At 44.4% G+C, this 5,958-nt stretch overlaps 1 pseudogene; it reads right to left on the bottom strand.

Annotated features, from left to right (window-relative positions):
• Nucleotides 1-1,607: 1,607 nt before the first annotated feature.
• Nucleotides 1,608-2,541, bottom strand: LOC118851941 (annotated as a pseudogene).
• Nucleotides 2,542-5,958: the final 3,417 nt, after the last annotated feature.

The raw sequence follows: 5,958 nt of genomic DNA, 5'->3' as shown, positions 1-5,958 counted from the left end.
AAAATGGGTTTGTTGGTGGGAGGCCTTTATTGAGTAGTTTCTGTCTGATCTATTCACTTTTATCTGCTTCTCTGGCTAACCAGACACTGAATAGAAGGGAAATTTAGGGTAGGGCAGGCCACCAAATGAAGAGTGCCCTAATTTCCAGTGTCCCTTCCCCTCTCTTTCATTCATTTGCTTTGGGAAAAAATCTCCAAAACACCAACGAACTTGTGATTTCTTCCATTTGGGAGAGCCCACTGGTGATGCAGATTCAGACTCATCCCTGCCTGCCCATCCTGCCCATCCCGTGGTTCATCTGTCCAAATCCTCTGATAGGTCAGCCACAGAAGGTCCTTCCCCCCCGTCCCCCCGCCCCCCCCCCCCCACTGTTTGATAATACACAGGAGACACTGGAGGCTTTGGACTCCAGCCTCTAACAGGCTCACTCTTGATCTGGTGAGACAGGACAGAGAGCTTCAAAGGGGTTAATAACAAGCTTTGTTCTATTCTAGTCTTCTCTAACACGGTATTGCTGATAACAGAAGCACTACAAACTGCTACAGTATTCCCTAATCACCCTTCTCACAGGGGCTGGTGAGAAGGGGAGGGGGGCAACTACCCCTACATCTTGATGGGGCCAGTCTTGTGCATTCAACCCTAAAGGGTTCCCCTAAATCCCTCAAGACTCAATGGGGGCTGGTTGAGGCAAACACAGATTCCCCCCTCCCAAGCTTTGATGGGGGCCGATGAAGGCATACACAGCATTCCAGCTTGTGCATTCAACCATAAAGTTTCCCCAACTCACTGACCACTGACCACCTGTTTTATAGGGCATCAGACAAAGAAGGCATATTGCCAGCAATAGCCTCACAAGTTTACATCACCTCATCCCTGTATCTCATTGTGCAGTCATAGTGGATGTTTACAATTTCAGCGCACATGTTTATATTATTTATCCTTATATAATGCTGTGCAAGCATGGTGGAGATGTTTTGAACCATGAGCCTGGGAACTCATATCTAATACCTGGGAAACAGAGATGGTTATGGCCATGAATACTGGAAAACTGAGGTTATCATGGCCATAGATCCTGGGGAACTGAACTCTAAGAAATAATAGTGAAAATCCACTTTACACACACTAAAATCTACCTTACGCTAAAATCCACCTTACTTATACCCACCTATGGGACATCTTTCTGTTTTTCACTTAACATACTATAAATACCAATGTGGCATCCTAACTGTGCCTCGGTTATCCTTCAACCCCACTCTGACCAGGTCAAGCACTGGGATGGGTGGGCAATGTGCAAATAAAATCACCAAATGTGCCCTCACAGGAGTAGCAATCTCTCGAATAAAGAGCTTGATTCAAATCTTTTTTTGGGGGGGGGGTGATTCCGGTCTGGCTTTATTAGAAGGAACTTAAGAACTGGGTGAGGCTGTAATGGCAGAAGTGGGCTGGAGAAAGTTTAAATGGAGCTAACTAAGGTGGGAGGAGGAGTGGAGAGGGTTCCTTCAATGCTAAGGCAGGGGAGGAGAGGAATGGGGAAAAATGGGGAGGAGAGGCAGGATGGGGTCTGGACTCAAAGTGGGGCACAAGGCAGAAAGCTAGCAGGATAGGGCTCAGAAAGGAGTTTTCCGGGAAGTGCGAGTGGCCATCAGGACCCATTTCAGTTGCTCGTAGATGACAAACACCACGATATTCCAGGAGCCCAAGCAGAGGAAGGAATGCACGAACCCTTTATAGAAAGCTTGGAGGCCCTCCTTCTGAAGAGTGGTGAGGGCACAGTGGCCAGCACTGGCATACTGGCCCGCAGCAGAGTTCATGTCTTGACCACATCCACTGGGGAAGCAATGATGATGGTGCAGAAGCCAGCCCCAGAGGCTGATGTGAAGTGACACGGAAGGTCATCAGTCATGAGATGGGCCTTCAGGAGGGCATCTTTGATGAGATCATAGGTCACCAGCTCAGCACAGTTGACGACAGCATTGCGGGCAACATTAGGTGAAGTTCCTTCCCATAAGTCCCGAAGGGCCTCCTCTAGGGCGATAGTCTTATAGGCATCCACTGTACTCTGGTATGTCCAGCTGCCACCTGCACGAGCCTGGGCCTGGAAATGTACCTTCACCACATCTGTGGGTTGGTCTATGCCCACTGCCAGTGCCCCTGTAGTGCAGCCTGCCAGGAGGCGGCTCCCAATGCCTGCATGCTCAGAACCCTTGGTGTAGAACTGCTTGACAGAGCCATGGAAGCCAATGTGGACAGAGGCAAAACTCATCTGGCGCTGCAACCCAGCCACCAGTCCATTGTACAGACTGCCAGGGCCCTCAGTCTTCACCATGGTCATAATGGTGCCCATGACACCCCGATACTGGGCATTGATAGAGGAAGCTCGGATGGCCCCCTGGCTCTTCCTTCGAATCTGCAGCCAGAGTTTGGCTGTGTCCAGGGGGAAGTGAGGTCAGCGATGCAGGCAGCGGTGCCAGCCCCGAGGAACTTTACGGTGGTTGTTGGAGGCACATCTGTAGGCTTAAATCCAACCATGATGAATGCTGGCTTTCTGTTACTTCCCAGGAGGTAGAGGAGAAATGGAAAGATAGACTCCACTGATTGAGCAAGATGAGATAGAGGAACTCTGCCGGAGTCCTGATCTGGACGGTCTCATGATGATGGCACTTTGATCAAGCTTCTCTAAAGGTGTCCCGCTGTTCAAAGTTGCTCACGGCAATCACGGACCACTTCCCTTGATTTTCCATAGAAAGTTGTTGGGAAACTGAACACCTAATGATCATACTATATACCTGGGACCGTAGAGGAAAACACGAGGAGGCGGCGGGAGGCACGAGGTCTGCAGCAGAGTCCGGCGTTGGGCAGGCTGGAGGGGCTGCCTAGCTGTCTCTTCGCTGGGTCTCCGCCTTGATTCAAATCTTGACACTTGCCTCCAACTGTGTGGCCTGGGGCGGGTTGTTTGCCCTCTCCGTGTGAAAGTATTAAGAACTCTGTTCAACCCAATGACTAATCATGATCCAGAGAAGCGCTGATGAAGCAGGTTACTCACCTTCTGACAGAGAGGCGATAGACTCAGGATACAGAACAAACATACACTAGTGAACATGACCAACGAAGGAATTTGTTTTGTTTTATTATGCATATTTGTTACAAGGGTTTTGTTTTGTTTTTCTTTCTTCTTTTCTCAATGGGAAGGGGAAAGTAGAAGACAGAGAAAATAAATGCTTGTTAATTAAAAAAATAAAAAATAATGTTTAATGAGAGGGTTAGGATTAGGTGATTTCTAAGTTCCCTTCTAGCTCTGACATCCCATGCTCGATGTTCCCACAAAACCTTAGCCAGAGGCCCTCCACTAGACACCAGAAGAGAGTAACTAAAATGACTGGATTTCCACACAGGGAAGATCATGAATGGGTTAAAATCACCTCATGAGCCACTATGGCCAATGCTGCCCAGGAGTCTGACAATAACTGCGGAGATGTTGACCACCATCCATCACCTGGAATAGAGCAGTGACCCCTAACATCAGAAAGGTCTCTGTGTTTCAAACCGGATGGGAAGAGGCCCATTAAGTCAAGTTTGAGTGGTAATTGAAGTAAAAATTGAGTGGTACGGTATATTAGAGTAATTGTTCTAATTAGTTATGGTCCTAAGTGAGGATTGGAAATAATATCTGGAAGGCATTTGGAAATGGTTCTGCTGCTGGAACAATAAATGAAAATGTATGTAGACACATCGTCGCCTCCTGTATTTATTCCCAAACACAGAAAAGGCTTCAGCATAAAGAATGGATGCTAGCTAGCTGTTTTCTATCCCACAGAATGGGAAGAGACTTAGATTAGTCCAAAGAATGACTTTCTAACACTGAAGTCCATGAGCACTGAGATCACAGGCAGTGCAATGGATGGAGTGCTGGGTTTGGAGCTGGCCTCAGACACTTACTGGCTATATGACCCTGGGCAAGTCACTTAGCCTCAGTTTCCTGAACGGTAAAATGAAGATGATAATAGCGTCTACCCCACAGGTTTTTGCATTCATCAAATGAGATAATATTGGTAGAGCACTGAGCACAGCTCCTAGTACCTGATACGTGTTATATGAATGTTAGTTACTATTATTAAATGTCATTTGGTCCACCACTACCCCCATTTTACAGATGTCCTAAATCATCCCCACAAGGTTGCCAAAAATCTTCCTTTTAACGGACTTTGCTTTATAAAATTGATAATTCTTGAAACGATGTGAAAAGCCCCATGTAACGCGTCACTTATATTTTGGGATAAAAGTATTTGTGAAGCTGGCAGTGTGTCCAGCTTCTACTATCACAAGTAGACCTGCATTTCATCCTGACACGGACTGAGTCCCACCCACATGTATTCCGATAAAATTCTCCCAATTGGATCATTTTCATATAAAAATCTGTCAATTATATCAAAATTTCCCCGCAGTGTGGCATTGCAGTCAGTTGGTTTGCTGAACACCAAATCTTTGCTAACATCAATTTCAACACATCGTATGTATGTAGTCAAATGCACATATTTAAATACCTCAAGATTTTAGTTTATTATAATTGATAGAAAAGGTCTTCAGGCAAATGAGTGATTCTCCTTCCTACTGTATCATCTGTAAGAAGGGCCATTCAAAGCAGCTTGGCATACAATTTGCCAAGCATTAACTGGCCCATATAAATAGTTAGAAGTAGTAACAACATTCCTTCTCTCCAATAAGTCTTTTTATGCTTTGTAATTCTATAAGCACACTTACATAATGCAAGCAATCCTTTTGCTGTCACATACCTGCTTTTAAAGCAAAGTTTCTCATTCACTAGTAAAATTCCCTGGTCTCAGGGCAGCGAGGTGGCACAGTGAGTAGAGCACCAGCCCTGGAGTCAGGAGGACCTGAGTTCAAATCCAGCCTCAGACACTTGACACATGTACTAGCTGTGTGACCTTGGGCAAGTCACTTAACCCCAACTGTCCTGCTCAAAAAAAAAAAAAGAAAAGAAAAAATTCCCTGGTCTTGCCAATGTACCCTTCACATACAATTTCAAGATTGCTGTTGTATTTTATTAAGTTTCATGCTATCTACAGCTAAAGTAAACACTATGATCTTTCCTTTCAATAACTACTTATGAATCCAAATAATTAACAGAGTAGATCATATTTTCTTTGACTTGGGCTTTTTATCTAGTATTTCTATTTTCCCATTATTTATGCTGTCATTACTACTGTATGCTCTTCCAATGGATTTTATCTCCCGTCTCTATCATGGAGGGATAATATTTCACCACAAGAAGTAGAGACAATAAACAAGTTGACATTAAAATTTGGTTGCTGAAAACTTTATATTATTTATTTATCTATAACTGTTCTTGAATTTTTTCCATTTAAAAATATGCTTAAAAAATCTTATTACATGTTACTTACCAAAATGATGGATGTTGAGAAATCTAAGAGATCTTCTGGTACTTCTACACAAAGGGCATTTAACTTCAACACGTGTTTTAACACACATTCAGATGCAGCCTGTGTCATGAGAACCCAGCTCATCTGTATGTGAAGCCTATGCTGGCTAACACTAATGGCAGCAGATTGTACCCCATCAGCATTCAGAATCCAAGACCGGCAGACTCAGATTTGACCTTGTCTGTCCATACTGCATTAAATAACCACTTCACTGCATTCACTGTCAGTTGGAATCAATTCACTGCGATAATCTTGCTTTGGTTGACTTTGATTTGAACTTTTCATTTTTTTTAATGGATAGCATTTAGGTGGGAGTTGTTCTAGGAAATATTTAATAGTGCTGACCAATGCTCCCCACCTCCCAAGCAGCACAGACTTATGAGGTCTCCTGCCCCTCATGGGAAAAACCGGCTTGAAAAACTCTGACTTGAGCTAAACAGTATTTTGACTCTCTGTTTGAAATATTCCAGGCATGGGGAGTAGTTTGTACAAAAGTGCA

This window comes from Trichosurus vulpecula, chromosome 5, assembly GCF_011100635.1.
Source record: "Trichosurus vulpecula isolate mTriVul1 chromosome 5, mTriVul1.pri, whole genome shotgun sequence".
NCBI lineage: Eukaryota > Metazoa > Chordata > Mammalia > Diprotodontia > Phalangeridae > Trichosurus > Trichosurus vulpecula.
Note: the sequence above shows the minus strand (reverse complement) of the source record. Positions and strands in the feature narration are given on the sequence as shown.